The sequence below is a fragment of the Malaya genurostris genome, chromosome 2 (assembly GCF_030247185.1).
Source record: "Malaya genurostris strain Urasoe2022 chromosome 2, Malgen_1.1, whole genome shotgun sequence".
Classification (NCBI taxonomy): domain Eukaryota; kingdom Metazoa; phylum Arthropoda; class Insecta; order Diptera; family Culicidae; genus Malaya; species Malaya genurostris.
The window spans coordinates 112,646,316-112,664,233 of record NC_080571.1 but is presented as its reverse complement, the minus strand read 5'-3'; the positions used below and the strand labels follow the sequence as shown (position 1 = coordinate 112,664,233).

The window sequence follows — 17,918 nt, the reverse complement described above, 5'->3', positions numbered from 1 at the left end:
TCAGCTGGTGATATATGCTATGTTTTGTTTTGTGTGGGTTCACTCACCTAAGGAGATTGAACAAATATTGTTTGTAGTTTGGGCAGTTCAATTAAAAACCTTTTTCGATAAACCGATGCATCAAATGCCAGCAATAGTTTAGCCTCATTATTTGAGCCTGCTTAATATTGATTAGACAGAAGTCGGTTTCGAATCATGAGCGTGTGGTTTCGTTTTCTAATGTGCACTAAAATTGATTTTCTAGGGCTACCGCTTCCGCTTGTTATATGAAGACAAACATTCGAATAGGTCCTATTTATAAAAGGTGTTTATTTCGGTTATTGCGGCATTATCGACAATCTTTCACTCTAACTCTTCACATAATATGATGACTAAAACCAGCGTCTTTCTGTATGTAATGAATCATTCATCATTCATCAAAAACTAGAACAAACTAGAAAGACAAATATTTTTTATTCGTCTACTGACAATGACTACCAATTAGAATAGTTTTGAGGCAAGTTTAGGAATTATTATACTTTTTATTTCCGGTGCTTCCATAATTAGAAACCGAGAATCAGCTTAGCCGGAATCGGGTTGTCTGGTTGTCTATTGACAACCTACCGATTTTAATAGTTTCGAGGCAAGTTAAGCATTTTTTTTACGTGTTTAGTTTCGCCGCTTCAAGTGACGGTATCCATTTTTTAACACACTTCACATATGCATATAATTACGTAACCGGAAGTCGGACCCGGATGAAATTTAGCAGTTTGGTATGAGACTATGATACCTTTCATTTGAATCTAACTTTGTTCAAATCGGTCACGCCATCTCTGAAAAAAATTAGGCAGTAAGTTAAAATAAGATTTTTTTTCACTAATCACCCCGTAACTCCGGAACCGAAAGTCGGATCAAAATACAATTCAGGAACTTTGTATTTACCAACGCCATATGGAAGACTCTCATGCAATATTCAATTCACCGGCCACTGCCGATCGCCAGCTGAAGGCTGGATCTGCCAAAGTCGGCCACTGCGACCCAAATATGACATTACCCAATGATACAACCCTAGTTTTAAGTTAGTCTTTAATTAAAATTAGTAAAAGCCCTTGGCATCTTAGAGCTTAAGCAGTGTGCCTTAAACATTATATTATTGAATAAAAAAAGGAACTTTGTATAGGACAATTGTACCTTTCATCTGAGAAAAGTAAGTGCGCTTATTTTCATTTGTTTACACATATCACCCTGTAATTTAGGAACCGGAAGTCGGATTCGAATAAAATTCAGGAACTTTGTGTGGGGTTACAAGACCTTTCATTTAAACCTAAGTTCATGAAAATCGGTTCAGCCATCTTCGAGAAAAGTGAATGCAAAAAAATTTTACATACATACATACACACACATACAGACATTTTGCGTACTCGACGAACTGAATCGAATGGTATATGACACTCGGCCCTCTGGGCCTCAGTTCAAAAGTCGGTTTTCACAGTGATTGCATAACCTTTCTATATGAGAAAGACAAAAGTCACCTTTTTTGTTCTAACTTTCTTGTAAACAGTTTTACGAGAAAATCGTTCTCCAAAGATTTGTGGAGCTAATTATTGCGCACAATTTTTTCCAACCAAGCTTTTCAATATAAGCTACCATTCAAAAGTTATGATTGTTTTTTCGTCAAAAACTAGTCAACCTTCTAATATAAATATTCAACAGATGCCAGATCGTTAAAAACTTTTTTTTATATCGTTTTTTTATACTCGGCTTTAACCTAATCGTTCGCCGGGTTAGTCGATAGAAACTTATCTCATACGGTTTCTGAAAGTTCATAAAATAAGGAATGATTTGAGAGAAATCTAGCAGGGTGTTATTTTTTAACTAATTTCAATTAGTGTTTAAATTGCCTTACAAAAAAATCAAAAAAGTTGAAATTGTAATTATGGATTTCAAATCAATCGCCTTTTCGCCATCAGCGAAAAAAATTTAATTCTTGTTTATTATTTTTCGAAAAAATGATGTATGAGACACTCATATAGCTCTTTAGAAACCATCGTTTTGCTGAAGGTAGTATGTGGCTACGTTTTGACGTTTAAGTGAAAATTATAGAAAAAATGTGCACTCAATTGTGCACTCGTCAACGGTTTAACCGATATTCACAAGATTAAAAAAAAACGTCTCATAGTTTCTTACAAATTTCTAGAACACTGTATCCGGATCCGACATCCGATTCTGGAAATAAAACGTAATAAGTGGATTATTACCAATTTCATGAGTATTTTTCCACTAACGATGGTAAAAAACAGGTACAAATCCCATAAAATGTCTGATAAATTCTTCTATCAGGTGTACAACTTTGCTTCCGCCGGACTCCGATAGGTGGCTGTACCGACTGAGGCTGGTCAAAATACATAGATGATAATGCCTTTAAAGTGAATGTGTACAGTGCCTAACGGATATTCATCGCCGTTTTAGTGACTGTTGTTCTTGTTTTCGTATTATTCACGCTCGAAAATGTCTGTTTATGTGCCCAATTCTCGCCATTTGCGCGAAGTTGTACTTTTCTGTTACAATTCGAAAAAAATGCAGCTGAAGCGCATCGAATGCTCTTAGAAACTTACGGTGATGCTGCTCTGAGTAAAAGAACGTGTCGGGAGTGGTTTCAACGTTTTAAAAATGGTGATTTCGATGTCGAAGACAAACATGGTGGTGGGAGAGAAAAACCCTCCAAAGATGAACAACTAGATTGCTTGAGATTCGTGCCAAACCCAAGAATAGCTTGCCGAATTGTTGGGAGTGAGTCAGCAAGCCATTTCAAAACGTCTCAAGGCATTGGGCGCTAAAAGGAAATCGGCCACAATATCAAGAGCGACATGACAAAGTCATCCTCCAACACGACAATGCTCGGCTTCACGTCGCAAAAGTGGTCAAAATGTACCTGGGAACGCTGAAATGGGAAGTCTTGAATTCCCCAGATGTCGCCCCTTCTGATTTCCACCTATTCCGTTCGATGGCACGCCTGGCAGATCAACATTTTCAATCCTTCGAAGGGTTGGAAAAATGGATTGCTTCATGGGTAGCGTCAAAAGAGGACTTCTTTTTTCGAGCCTGGATCCGAAAATTGCCGGAAAGATAGGAGAAAGTTGTTGCTAGCGACGGACAATACTTTGAATAATACATATGTAAGCACTTTTTCGCAATAAAGCTTTTAATTTTGGAAAAAAGTGCGAAAGCAAAATTGTACACCTGATAGTACCGGAACCGAAAGTAGTGAACCGGAACCGAATATAGTGAAGAAAAACTCCGAAAATAGAACTCACTTCGATATCTCAGCGATGCTTAAACCGATGTTTACGAATCTGTTATATACTCACGTATAACAGTTTGCGATGTTTTTGATACCAAATCGAGAGTAGTGATAATAAAGGAGCTTGGCTCAGTCTTAAGCAGTTCTTGAAGGTAACTAGTCGCTCTTGTCTTTTTATCCGAAAATCTGAAAACGTTGTAAGGTGCATGTGATATTTAAAACCGTAATAGATTAATTAGATTAACGAAGTATACAAAAGTGGCGACGAGGTTTAGCACGATACCTTACGCGTGTGAATTCAATTTTGTACATTAGCAGTGGTTGGATAAAAAGGTGTGCATAGTTACGAAAAGCTATCTTCATAGTGAGTTTTTTTTTCTTGGAAGCGGCTAAGTGAAGCTAAAGTGGAATTTGTAGTAAATTGCATGATTAATACACAGTTAACGTGGAATTGCAGTGATACTAAATTATTAATAAAAAAAATGATAAAGAAAGCAGTACAAAAGAGGTATTGTTGAAATCGGCTAACCACGCGGTTCTGGTCAGCTCAGCTTTCTTGTAGTATATATTGCGCCATTTTATACGCTTGCCCTCGGTCTCTTGCATGATAGGAGAGCAATGCAGAGCTTAGTGGTTCTCTAAGTATACATTATAGCGGTGAGCAGAAGCACGGCTGAAATCGTTATTTGAATGTGAAGGTAAAAGCTCTAAGAAAAAAGTTGTGATTTTGAGTGCTCGCTGATTGGTAAACGGAGAGAGGAATTCATCATACAGGAAACTACACGAATTTAACGAAGTACGAAGAGAACGCAAGGAAGCACTCAATCTCTGGTGAGCAAACGGATTGTGAGTAACCGCAATGTAACCAAGTAAGTGGAAATTTTGTTCATTTTATAGAAAAAAAAACTTTTGGCAGCATGGCGCCAACAGGATTGATTGGGGTGATTGATCACTACGTAGTGAGTAAATCCTATACGAATTATATTGAAAGATTTGAAATATATTATAAGCTTAATAATGTGCCTGAAGAGCAGAAACGTTTTTATTTTATTACTCTAAGCGGAGATGCTGTTTACGATCAGTTGAAAATTCTTTTTCCTACTGTTAAATTGGACGATGTTAATTATGCGGACATGATTAAAAGGCTTAAGGAGCGTTATGATAAAGTAGACTCTGATCTCATGCAACGTTACCGTTTTTACAACCGTTTTCAAGGCATAGCGGAGACTAGCGAAAATTTTGTTTTAGCTGTTTTGTTGGCAGAGCAATGTAATTTTCAACAGTTTAAGAACCTGGCTATTAGGGACAGATTAATTATGGGTTTACGGGACAAAGTATTACTGCATAAACTTTTGATGGAAGATGATCTTGCGTTGGAGGCGGTAGAAAAAATTATAATTAATAGCGAGATTGCAGGTAATCGAGTTAAAATAATTACGGAAACTAATAATAAATGTACTATCTATAAAGCATAGAATAGGCACTCGTGATGCTTCGAGTAGTAGCCATACTGATTGGAGGCAGAATTTTTCGAATCGAGAGAGTCGAGTGAGTTATAATCATGGCCGTCCATATCCGCGATTTGCGGACAGAAGACGTGAGCGCTCAAGATCTCAAAGTCACGACAGAAACAATTACGCAAATGCGATTTGTAATTTTTGTAAACGTAAAGGTCACATCGAAAGGGACTGTTATCGGTTTAAAAACTCGGGTTCAGTTAATTTTGTATGAGACAAGCAACCTACAATGGACTCTGTAGCGCACTATTACAAACGTTTAAAAATTCATAAATCCAGCGATGAAGAGAAAAATTCGGATTATGAGTGTCTTATGATTTCAGCAGTAAGAAATATAAGCGATCCATGTGTAGTGAACGCTAAAGTAAACGATCGAACATTAAAAATGGAAATAGATACTGGATCGGCTGTATCGGTAATTGGGGAGGATTTATTTAAACATTTTTTTTCGGACTCAACCCTTTCCAAGTGTGCGCGTAAGCTGATAGTTGTTAATGGATCACGTTTGAATACTTTAGGTGAAATTATGGTGAATGTTTTGATAAATAATATAGCAAGTAAAGCAAAGTTGATCGTTCTCAAAAAGGATAATAATTTTATTTCGCTAATTGGGCGAGATTGGATGGATGTTTTCTACCCAAGTTGGCGCAGGGGTTTTTCGGAGGTTGAATTGGTTCAAAACTTGAGTTTACAAAATAATAAGGAACAAATATTGAATGATCTAAAAATTAAATATGCTTCAGTGTTTAATGAAAACTTTTCAGAACCAATAAAAAACTTTCAGGCCGAATTAATTCTCAAAGATGATCAACCAATATTCAAGCGCGCGTATGAAGTACCCTATAAAATCAAGGACAAATTATTAAACCATTTAAGCATGCTCGAAAAGCAAAAAATTATTTCTCCAATTTCTGATAGTGAGTGGGCATCTCCGGTTATAGCTGTTATGAAAAAGGACGGGGACATACGAATGGTCATAGATTGCAAAGCATCAATTAACAAGGTACTTCTACCGAATACCTACCCCCTACCGTTGGCTCAAGACATTTTTGCATCTTTAGCCGGATGCAAGGTGTTTTGCTCTCTTGATTTAACGGGAGCATACACTCAATTGAAGCTTTCTGAGAGATCAAGAAAGTTTGTTGTAGTTAACACATCCAAAGGTTTATATACATACAATCGTCTTCCTCAGGGAGCATCATCAAGTGCTTCTATTTTTCAGATGACGATGGATCAGGTTTTGCGGGGATTAGAAGGGGTGACTTGTTATCTGGACGACATTCTTGTAGCAGGAAAAAAATTTTATGATTGCTTACATAAGTTGGAGCTTGTTATGGAGTGCCTCTCCAAAGCCAATATTCGAGTCAATTTTAAAAAATGCAAGTTTTTCGTGGACAAGTTAATGTATTTAGGACATTTAATTACGGACGAAGGATTGCTACCATCCCCAGAGAAGATTTCTACTATTAGTAAGGCCAATAAACCACGTAGCATAACTGAACTGAAGTCGTATTTAGGATTAATTATTTTTACAACAAGTTTATACCAAACATGTCGTCTAAGTTGAAGTGTCTTTACTATCTTTTACAGAAAAATGTTCAATTTGAGTGGACAGAAAGCTGTGATAAAGCTTTTGAAGACAGCAAGAGCGCTTTACTCAATGCAAATATACTAGAATATTATGACCCCCACAAAGAATTAATACTTGTAACCGACGCTTCTTCTTATGGACTAGGCGGTGTACTAGCGCATAGAATAGATGGCGTTGAAAAACCAGTGTGCTTCACGTCATTTCCGCTCAACTCTACACAGAAAGCTTACCCCATACTTTATCTATGTTCTATGTATGTTCTATCAAGAAGTTTCATAAATTTCTTTTTGGCCAGAGATTCGCGGTATATACTGACCATAAACCGTTATTAGGCATTTTGGGAAGAAATGGAAAAAATTCTCTAATAGTAAGTAGACTTCAGCGTTACGTACTGGAGTTGGCGATTTATGATTTTGAGGTCAAATATCGACCATCTTCTCAAATGGGAAATGCAGACTTTTGCTCTCATTTCCCATTGGAGCAAACTGTTCCAAAATGGCTGGATGGTGATTTTGTCAAAAGTTTAAATTTTTCAAATGAGTTTCCACTGGATTATTCAATGATAACCCGTGAATCTAAATCAGACGACTTTCTATCGCAACTGTTTGGTTTTATTGAACATGGTTGGCCTATCAATGTACCAAAGCATTTTCGTAATGTTTATTCTTACAGAGATGAGTTAGAGTGCATCGACGGTTGTGTACTTTTTAAAGATAGGGTATTTATTCCGGTTAGCTTGCAAGCGGGTATTTTAAAACTACTACATGCGAGTCACAGCGGTATGATAAAAATGAAACGGCTTGCTAGCAGGGCTGGCAATAATCAACTCAGTACTTCATCATCACCGAGTTCAGCTCACCTGCAAATCGGTTTCAAAAGCATCGCTGAACGAGTTGAGTAACTGGGTACCCATTTGTATAGAGAAAACATCGTCTCAACATCGTAGTGTCAAGCAATCAGCAGATGAGCGCTGACTGCTCATCAAATATTAGAACCCACTGGGAGACGATTTGTGAGTTGTGATTTGATGTGTTTGTACATCAACACATTGAATCAGATTCTTATGAAACTGTCTCGCTTGTATTCCCCACCCACCAGAGTTGCCATGGGCGGCCAATGTTCGAATCGATGCCATTTCAATCAATTTCTCAAGACATGTTCTCGCATGCTGGATAACGCATTCGTTTCAGTAGCCAGTTGTGTTTAGCTCGAGACATGAAATTGAATCGTTTATGGTATACATAACACTACGGTTCGACATTTGTTTTAGTACATTAATGCTCGTGTTCGTTTTGAGTACCCGCAAAAACAAAACCGAAAATCTGGGTTGTGTTGGCAGCTCTGTGGTTTAAGAATACACTCACCGGTGTAGCTCGGTACAGTGATGCTAAACTCAGTACTCACTTTTTAAAACTAGGAATGAGAGTTAAATGCTATGAAATCAAAACTGAGAACCATCAATACCATCATAATTTGATGTCAGCGGTGCTCTGTATAGGTGAGTGTGTTTGTTTAAATCAGCGATGATTTTCATCTTTACCATCATTTTTAGGGTTGCATCGTAAATCATGTGGTGAGTTGATGAATAAAAAAAATCAAATCTTATGAGCGAGTTTTTGCCACCCTTGCTTGCTATGCGTTCTGTTTACTGGTGTGGAATAAATGGTGACATAGAAGATTATGTAAAAAGGTGTGAAATATGTGCAAAAATGGGAGACATTCAAATCAAAGATGTGGGTGCTTGGACAGCAACCAGCCGCCCTTTCAGCAGGATCCACGCTAATTTTTTGATCTCGAAAATAAAATATTTCTTTTAATTGTCGACAGCTACTCAAAGTGGGTCGAAGTTGAGTTAATGCGACATGGCACCGATGCTGCAAGAGTTTAAAAAAAATGGCTAAGATTTTTGTCTCCTTTGGTTTGCCAGACGTACTAGTGACCGATAGTGGACCTCCATTCAACAGAAAAAAAAATTATTACTTTTTTTGAATTACAAGGTATAAAAGTCCTCCAGAGCCCACCGTACAACCCGGCAAGTAACAGTCAAGCAGAGCACCTGGTAAGGGTAGTCAAAACGACACTAAAAGAGTTTTTACTCGATCCAGATACCAAAGCGTTGGATATTGATGCTCAAATAAATTTGTTTTTGATAAATTACAGGAATAATGGTTTGTCTGCAGACAGTACTTCTCCTTCTGAGAAAATTCTGTCATATAGACCTAAGATTTTATTAGATTTGATCAATCCAAAAAAAAAGTTATAAGAACTATTTGAGAGAGGATGATGAAACATATAGATTCAAAACCAAATTTGTTGATAAGAAATCTGATCCTTTTGAAAAGCTAGCGGTAGGGGAAAAGGTCTATTACAGAAATTTCTGAAAAACGGATTTAGAAAAATGGATCAATGCAACGTTCATTAAAAAAAATTTCAAAAAATCTCTTTCAGATTTCTCTAGGGCAGCAGTTGCTTATGGCGCATCGAAGTCAATTAAAGTTGATTCCAAGTTCGAAACGTAGTACGGTAGTGGTGATGCCTTACCATGGAGAAGATAGAGACCAGACTTCTTCAATGAAGGACCCGTCCGACGTCAAACGAAACAGTGATCGAGTCGAGGCGTATCCAGATATTCCGCAAGTTCCAGAATCTAATGAAAATGACACAACAAGAGGGTTTAATAAAACCATTCGAAGTCCTATAGCAACTAGAAGTTCTACTCGTTCGAAAAAAACTTAACTTTCATATTATTACTGAGACCGGAAATTCGTAGCAGTATATGAAAGATAATGCGTTAATAAATCAAGTACAGATATTTCCTGTTTTCTGAAATAATCTGAAATAAACCGCCAACAAGCAACTGTCCACTAAGACAGAAGTAAACCTTGAAAAAGTGTTTACTTTTTTCGAAAACAAAATTGACGACGTGCAAACAAATATTAATGAAATAAAAAGTATCGACCCACCATGCAGCTTATCATCGAAAGAATTTTTGGACGACATCAAAGCACTGTGCAATGAAGCAATAATGAAGAAAGAGCAAGTCCCTCAAGCTCATCCATGTATTGCTGAAGAAATGGGAATCAGTGCCCAGTATGCTAAACCTTCGGAAGAAAAAGCTGACTCGAAAGTCACGTCAGGCTGGCGCTTCATCGGCAGCAAAAAAATATGGAAATGCGACTGGAGCGAGTATGACAAAAAACAGCGCACTCGACGACTGCAAGAAAAACAAGCAGAAAAAGCAAACCTCAGACGAAAACATCGGAAGCGGAAACAGCAAAATAATACAAATTACAGTATACGCAGTAAAAACAACAACTACACCAACAACAGCAAACACGACAACAACAACAACAACAACAACAACAGCAGCAACAACAACAACAACAGCAGCAGCAGCAACAACAACAACAACAACAACAACAACAACAACAAAAACAACAACAACAACGACAATAATGTGCACTACAACAGCAACTTGAACACTAATAGTAACAATACCTGCCACAACAATAACAATAATGTGTCATTACAATATACCTTACCCTTGGACAAAGACTTACTAGCAGCTGCACGGGTTCAATTCTCCGGGAATCCAGGTGCAGATATTGCCTCAAAATTCATAAATTTTCAAAAAGGTGAAACAATCAACCCTTACAAAGGAACAAGAAGTATTCAAAACAACACTACTCCGGTCTTAGGAAGTAATGACATCGAAGCTGCACCATCCACTAACTATATGAACACATCTTCAATATCACAGAACATAAATACGTCTGCAATATCACAGGACATGAATACAGACAGCCAATTCGAAATTGATCCAATGCGTCCTCCAATTGTACGTCTTACCTCACAATCTGCAAATGGCGACGAACGCTTCTTAAAAGCAAGGCTTCGTGACCCGAAAATAATGCACGTCGTCCGTCTGTATTTGTCATACATGAAAAATCAACAACCTACAGTATGCATCGAGGGTATGACACCAACTAGTATAAAAATGCTATTAGCATCAGAAGGCCTTCCAACAACACCTGACCACCTCCTACGAATCTTCATCGAAGTGCATCAGGAATATGGAATGAAACCTAAGGAAGCGCTGGCCGACCTGGACTCTTATGGGAAATTTTTGACAAGTGAACGTACCCGCCGACTCCAACTAATCCGGGAAGCCGAACACAATTTTACAAGGCCGAATTTTCGGAAATAACGACGCCCTTTGACGAAGGAATAGAAACAGGAATTAGTAATGTAAGTATTCCAGAATTCTCAAAAACTTCTTCGCTTCACAGACAAAATGTGACTGAAATTTTGGTCTATTGCCAAAATTTCAACCGCATGAAAAGCCCGGCCAAAATGAAAGAAATTCACCAAAATTTAATAACCTCCTCTTTCGACGTAATCCTTGGAACTGAAAGCAGCTGGGATGAAAGTGTAAGAAGCGAAGAAGTATTTGGAAATAATTTTAACGTATTTCGGCACGACCGAAATTTATCTCTCTGTCAGAAAAAATCTGGAGGTGGAGTCCTTATAGCCATTAACTCTTGCTTTACTTCTGAAGAAATTATTACTCCTAAATATAAAGAATTTGAGCATGTATGGGCCAAAGTCTCAATATTGGGAGAAGAACATATTTACTGCTCTGTCTACTTCCCACCCGAAAATGCGAACAAATTCTCTTTTGAATTATTCTTTCAATCTTTAGACACAATTATTTCGAATATGGAACCTGAAGTAAAGCTTCATATTTTTGGCGACTTCAATCAACGTAATGCGGACTTCATTTCTGACATTGAAAATGAATCAATCTTACTTCCAGTCGTAGGAGAAAACGAAACATTGCACTACTTTTTCGACAAAATTTCTAATTTTGGCCTACATCAAGTAAACTCCGTAAAAAATCAACAAAACGCATATTTAGACCTTCTTTTCACAAATTGCACAGAAGACTTTTGTGTGAATGCATCAAATCTGCCATTATGGAAAAATGAAGCATTTCACACCGCAATTGAATATTCATTATTTACACACAATGCATCCCTTCCCTACGACTTGGAATATGAGGAAGTGCCGGAATACAATAAAATTGACTTTGAAGTAGTCAAGTGTAGACTAAGTATAATAAATTGGCGGAACATACTGAGTACAGAAGGAAATGTCGACGTCGAAGTAAACAAATTTTATCACATTATAAACAAAATATTAGCCGAAACTTTGCCTATGAAAAGAAGAAGAAAAAATCATAACAGCAAATTACCTGTATGGTTCAATTCACAGCTAAAACATTTGAAAAATAGGAAACAAAAAGCACACAAAACTTACAAACAAGAAAAAAGTGACGCTCATCTTCAAAATTACTTAAATCTATGCAATCAACTTAAAATAGCCATTAACACAGCACATGAAGAATATAACCGCAAAATTGAAAACGAAATAAAGACTTGCCCTAACTTTTTTAACTACACAAAAACTAAACTAAAAAGCAACAATTTTCCATCTCAAATGCACCTCGACGAACATGTAGGGAAAAATACTACAGAAATCTGCAATCACTTTGCAAATTTTTTCCAAGAAGTATATACATCTTATTCAGAAACTGACCGTGACCGTGAATACTTCTCTTTCATACCTGCATTTTCCAACTCCATCTCTGTAAACTATCTATCAGAACATGACATTTCGACAGCACTGAAAAACTTAGACGCCTCAAAAGGGCCTGGACCTGACAGTATACCACCAATATTTTAAAAAAATCTTGCTGAAGAACTTACACTACCACTACAACTACTTTTTAACCTATCACTTAATAAATGTACTTTTCCTAAAGCATGGAAATCTTCCTTTCTTGTACCAATATTTAAATCTGGTGCAAAATCTAACATTCGGAACTACCGTGGAATAGCCATTATCTCATGCATTCCAAAATTATTTGAAAAAATTGTAAATGAAAAACTTTTTCATCAACTTAAAAATGTAATAACAAACAAACAACATGGCTTTTTTAAAGGCCGCTCAACTACAACAAATCTCTTAGAATTTATGACATTCACTCTGAATGCAATGGACGCCGGAAACTACGTAGAAACTCTTTACACTGACTTTAGCAAAGCCTTCGACCGTATTGACATACCATTACTTCTACACAAACTACAAAAATATGGCATAAAACATACTCTTCTGGAATGGCTCAAATCATACTTAACGAATCGTGTACAGGTAGTCCGCTTCCAAAACATTCTCTCTGAACCAATTAATGTAACTTCTGGCGTACCTCAGGGTTCTCACTTAGGGCCTCTCCTTTTCATTTTACATATAAACGACATTTCCTTCATACTCAAAAATCTGAAAGTGCTTATATATGCAGACGACATGAAACTCTTCATGGAAATTAAAAATATTAACGACGCTGTAATATTCCAGAACGAAATCAATCTATTCCACATTTGGTGCTGCAAAAGTCTACTCCAACTCAATGTAAAAAAATGTAACTCAATAACTTTCAGTAGGAAAAATGAAACTATACCTATAAACATACATCTAGGAAATCAACTTGTAGAAAAATGTAAAATTGTAAGAGATTTAGGCGTAATCTTAGACTCCAAGCTCACTTTTGTGGAACACTACAATACCATAATCAATAAAGCTAATAGCATGCTGGGCTTTATTAAACGCTTCAGTCATAACTTTCAGGACCCATACACAATTAAATTATTATACACTACATATGTCAGACCTATTTTGGAATATTGCAGCCTAGTATGGAATCCATACAATATTATTCACGAAGAACGCATCGAATCTATTCAAAAACAATTTCTTTTATATGCACTTCGTAAATTAAACTGGACAGCATTTCCTCTACCATCATATGAAGCACGCTGCATGCTCATCAATATACATACACTTAAAGAACGCCGCGACTTTGCAATGCTTTATTTTATCAGCGACATTATTTCTCAACGCATTGAATCAGCTCCATTATTATCGCAATTAAATTTTTATATACCTAGCCGTCAATTACGTTCCAGGAAATTATTTTTAGAAAAACAAGCTAGAACAAATTATGCAAAATTCAGTCCAGTCAATCGAATAATGCGCCATTACAATCAATACTGCGAACATCTTGACCTTACTATGTCTAAAAATCAAATCAAATCTCAGCTTTGTCGTAGAAATAATGCGTAGTATGTAAGTGAACATTGTAAACAATTTATATGTAGTCTACATTTGCTTGACGAAATAAATAAATAAATAAATAAATAAATCAAATATTCAGATTTTCCATAAAGTTTCATTTGAATTTAGTTCTAGAAATCATCCAGTAGGTCTTCTCTTGAAAAGGGAGGACTGTTATATACTCACGTATAACAGTTTGCGATGTTTTTGATACCAAATCGAGAGTATTGATAATAAAGGAGCTTGGCTCAGTCTTAAGCAGTTCTTGAAGGTAACTAGTCGCTCTTGTCTTTTTATCCGAAAATCTGAAAACGTTATAAGGTGCATGTGACCTTATTTAAAACCGTGATAGATTAATTAGATTAACGAAGTATACAAAAGAATCTTAGTTTTAATTAAGGCTCACATTGTCTCGAAAGCTACTGTGAAATTTTATCCGGATCCGACTTCCGCTTCCGCAGTTATAGGGCGATGAGTGTCAAAGTTTTCAAACCGCCATATAGAATGACAATATATACAACACCGGCACGTGCAACGTGGAAGAAGAAAACACAACACGAACGATGCATGCTTTGTTCTATTTCGTACACGCTATAAAGAATACGAAATAGTTACTGATGTCTGCTACTGGTGTTTGATATTGACGGTGCTGCGGTTGATAAAAAATGTTATGATGAGTGCGACCGAAAGAATGAAAGAATATTAATGAACTGAAATTTATTTGAAACATTAAACATATATCGGAACTTTAAGCTTCGCGATGTAAATGGAATAATAATAATAATGTCAATAATAATAATAATAATTCAATAATAATAATAATAATAATTCCAATTTGTAGGTCATATTTGTTGCAGGAAAATGAACCAACTTCGGCTATTCCGGTCGTCCGGTTTCGGAAATATTGGTAATAATGATCAAAAACTGCAAAAAATATCTCACTCACTTTTCTTAAAGATGGCTATATCGTTTTTCACAAACTTATAGATTCAAAGGAAAAGTCTTACAGCTTCATACGGAATCCCTTAATTTGTTGTGGGTAGCTCCGAAACTACAGGCTAAACAGGATTTGCAGATTTTGTTAGATTAAGTCCGAACAAACTTTACTATTTCTATTCAATGAACAGTTGTTTTTTATGATGTTAAGAGTAATATGAGAAACGCATCATCACACCGCTAGGTGGTTTAAAACAGGTTTTTTCTGTCTCAAGATAGTTGATGAAGATATACCAGCCCAAAATACTGAAGCCATAACCTTCCCAGCTGACGGTTGTGCCTTTGGATGCTTCGGACGTGGTTTATTGGATGCCGTCCACTCAGATGATGATCGTTTTGTTTCCGGAGTTAAGTGATGGATCTATGTTTAATCCATTGTCACATATCAACGCAAAAGATCTGATTTATAACCTGTAAACATGACCAAACACTGTTCTAACTCATCGACACGTAGTTGGAGAAAGCTGTCTCATGAACAAATGCTCATGTATAATTGTAAACATACTGCCTTCTGATTTTGTAACGGTCTTATATATCTCATGCAATTGCAATTTACGATTAGATATAACCATTTTCTGGACTTTTCTAATGTTTTCTGGAGTAATCACCTCAATTGGACGACCAGAACGTTCACCGCACTCGGTTTCTATACGATCACGCTAAAATTCAGCCAATCAATTGCAAATGGTTCTTTTCGATGGAGCGGAGTCCGGATAACACTTTTAAAACCATTAGCTTGTAAAGAATTAAATTCAAAAATTAACACAAGATTGCATCACTCAAATGGCTGTCATTTTTGTCTGACTAATCGAAATATCAAGAAATTTCACACATAGTCTTTTGACAGTTGATCCGGATAAAATTCAGGAAATCCGTATGGGATCACAGGAACTTTCATTTGAATCTAGGTTTGAGAAAATCGCTCAAACCATCGCTTAGAAAAGTTAGTGAGATGCATTTGGGAAAATATGACTATCAAATGGAGGCCAGTTTAGAAAATTTATCAAGTGTTTGTTTCGCCCATGTAAGTGATGGTATAAAATTTTTAACTCATTTCACTCTATACTTCCGAAACCGGAAGTCGGATCTAGATGGAATTTAGAAGTTCAGAAGTTCACTTTTCTCAGTGATAGCGTGACCTATTTTCATAAACTGTGATTCAAACAAAAGGTCTTATGGTCTCATAGTTCGCTATTGAATTATTCGAATTCCGGTTCCGGAATTACAAGGCAATATGTGCTAATCTATGAGAAAATGCGCACTCAACTTTCTGGGATATTTTCTAACCGATTTTTACTTACTAAGATGCAAATGAAAGGTCTTGAAATTCTTGAAAAAGTTCCCGAAAAGTTGATTCAGATCTGACTATTGGTTCCGATAAGTGAAACTTTTCTATTTCTTGAGGATTTTCCAAAAGTGATGGCTAAACGAGGTGTAAATTTTTATAAAATTTACTGGTGAACTCATTCAGTTAACATACCTTGTTAGTTAGTGGATATGTAAATCAATTTTGGGACTACTAGTCCCCGTTTTTCATTTCCTAACGCACCGGTAATAGTGAAGAAAAGCTCAGCGACGGTTAAACCGATTTTCACAAATCATAATTCAAATCAAAGCTCTCAGTCCTAAAGGGGCAGTTCAATTTCATCCAATTCTGACTTCTGATTCCGAAATCATAGGGCAAAGAGTGTCAAAATTTAACTGGTACGGAAGGAGAAAACGCCACCACCTAACCTTGAAACCGAGGGACATCGGGCGCCGTCTATTTGTATGTGAGCAACTGCTTCAAAGACAAAATCGTAAGGGGTTTTTAAATCGAATCGTAACCGGTGATGAAAAGTGGGTTCGATACGATAATCCTAAACGCAGAAAATCATGGCAAGTTCACGGCGCCAAGGTTATGATTTGTATTTGGTGGGATCAGCTCGGTGTGATTTACTACGAGCTCTTAAAACCGGGTGAAACCATCACAGGAGATCGCTACCGAACGCAACTGATGCGCCCTAGTCGCGTGCTAAAAGAAAAACGGCCACAATATCAAGAGCGACATGACAAAGTCATCCTCCAACACGACAATGCTCGGCCTCACGTCGCAAAAGTGGTCATAAAGCACTTGGAAACGCTGAATTGGGAAGTCTTGCCCCACCCGCCGTATTCCCCAGATGTCGCCCCTTATGACTTCCACCTATTCCGTTCGATGGCACACGGCCTGGCAGATCAACATTTTCAATCCTTCGAAGAGTTGGAAAAATGGATTGCTTCATGGATAGCGTGAAAAGAGGACTCCTTTTTTCGAGCCGGGATCCGAAAATTGCCGGAGAATGGGAGAAAGTTGTCGCTAGCGACGGACAATACTTTAAATAATACATCTGTAAGCACTTTTTCGCAATAAAACTTTTAATTTTGGATAAAAACGGCGGAAGCAAAGTTGTACACCTGATATATTAACTTGACAGAACTGTCTTCAAATTGAAAATGTGGTGGTAGTTTATACTAAACAAAGGTTTTGATATTATTCAAGTTTGAAAAAAAAAATGTTGGCAGAATCTTCTAGTATGGTTTTTGAAAATATAAGTAATATGAGAAAGGCATCATTACACCACGAGGTGGATTAAAAAAGGTTTTTTAGTTTGTTTGCTGTTTTGTATTCGGCTAAATCGAATTATTGCATCTTCCGAGTTTATGTATCACTTGATTCGAAAGGTTCAGAATACAAAAAATAAAAACAAAACGGGAGTTATGAGTTTCGCATTAAATACATATATTACGATCAGGAAAAATTTTCGCGGCGGAAAATGCGTCGCTCACGATTGAAATAATGTTGATCATAAATATGAGAAATGTAAAACATAAATAATAGGCATAATTTCGTGGGAAACGATTTGTATCATGTTTGTATATTTTTTAATCATAATCATAATAGCGGTACGAATTTTCTTCCGGTTATACATAAAGAAAGGAAATTCGGGAAGACATATAATAAAATACTACACGACACAAGCTAAAAACATAGAAGATAGAAATAAATAGTTACACTCACATAAACGAAATAAATGAGTCACTGCACATCTCAAGTTTTGTCTGTACTGATTATCCAGGCAAACAAGTTGATTGTCTAGACAGTGTGCTATGTATATATCAATAGTAATCGAGAAAATTTTCCACCCCTCGAAGATGTGCGACTGCTTGGGTTCTAGTAAATAGAAACATCGATCGGTTTTATTCGATAATTCTGCATAGAATTAATCGCATCGTGTTGAATTAGTTAACATTAATCACGGTGGACGGTTGTAGTATTACAGCAGGAGAGTTACAATATCTATTCACTAGTTGCAGTGGATGATACATCACGATCGTGATG

The 17,918-nt window shown here is 36.7% G+C and overlaps 1 protein-coding gene across 6 annotated transcripts in view; it reads left to right on the top strand.

The window, feature by feature from the left end:
- The window catches only part of LOC131427964 (flotillin-2), a 475,383-nt gene that overhangs the window by 79,350 nt on the left and 378,115 nt on the right, over positions 1–17,918 (top strand). The window lies entirely within an intron of this gene.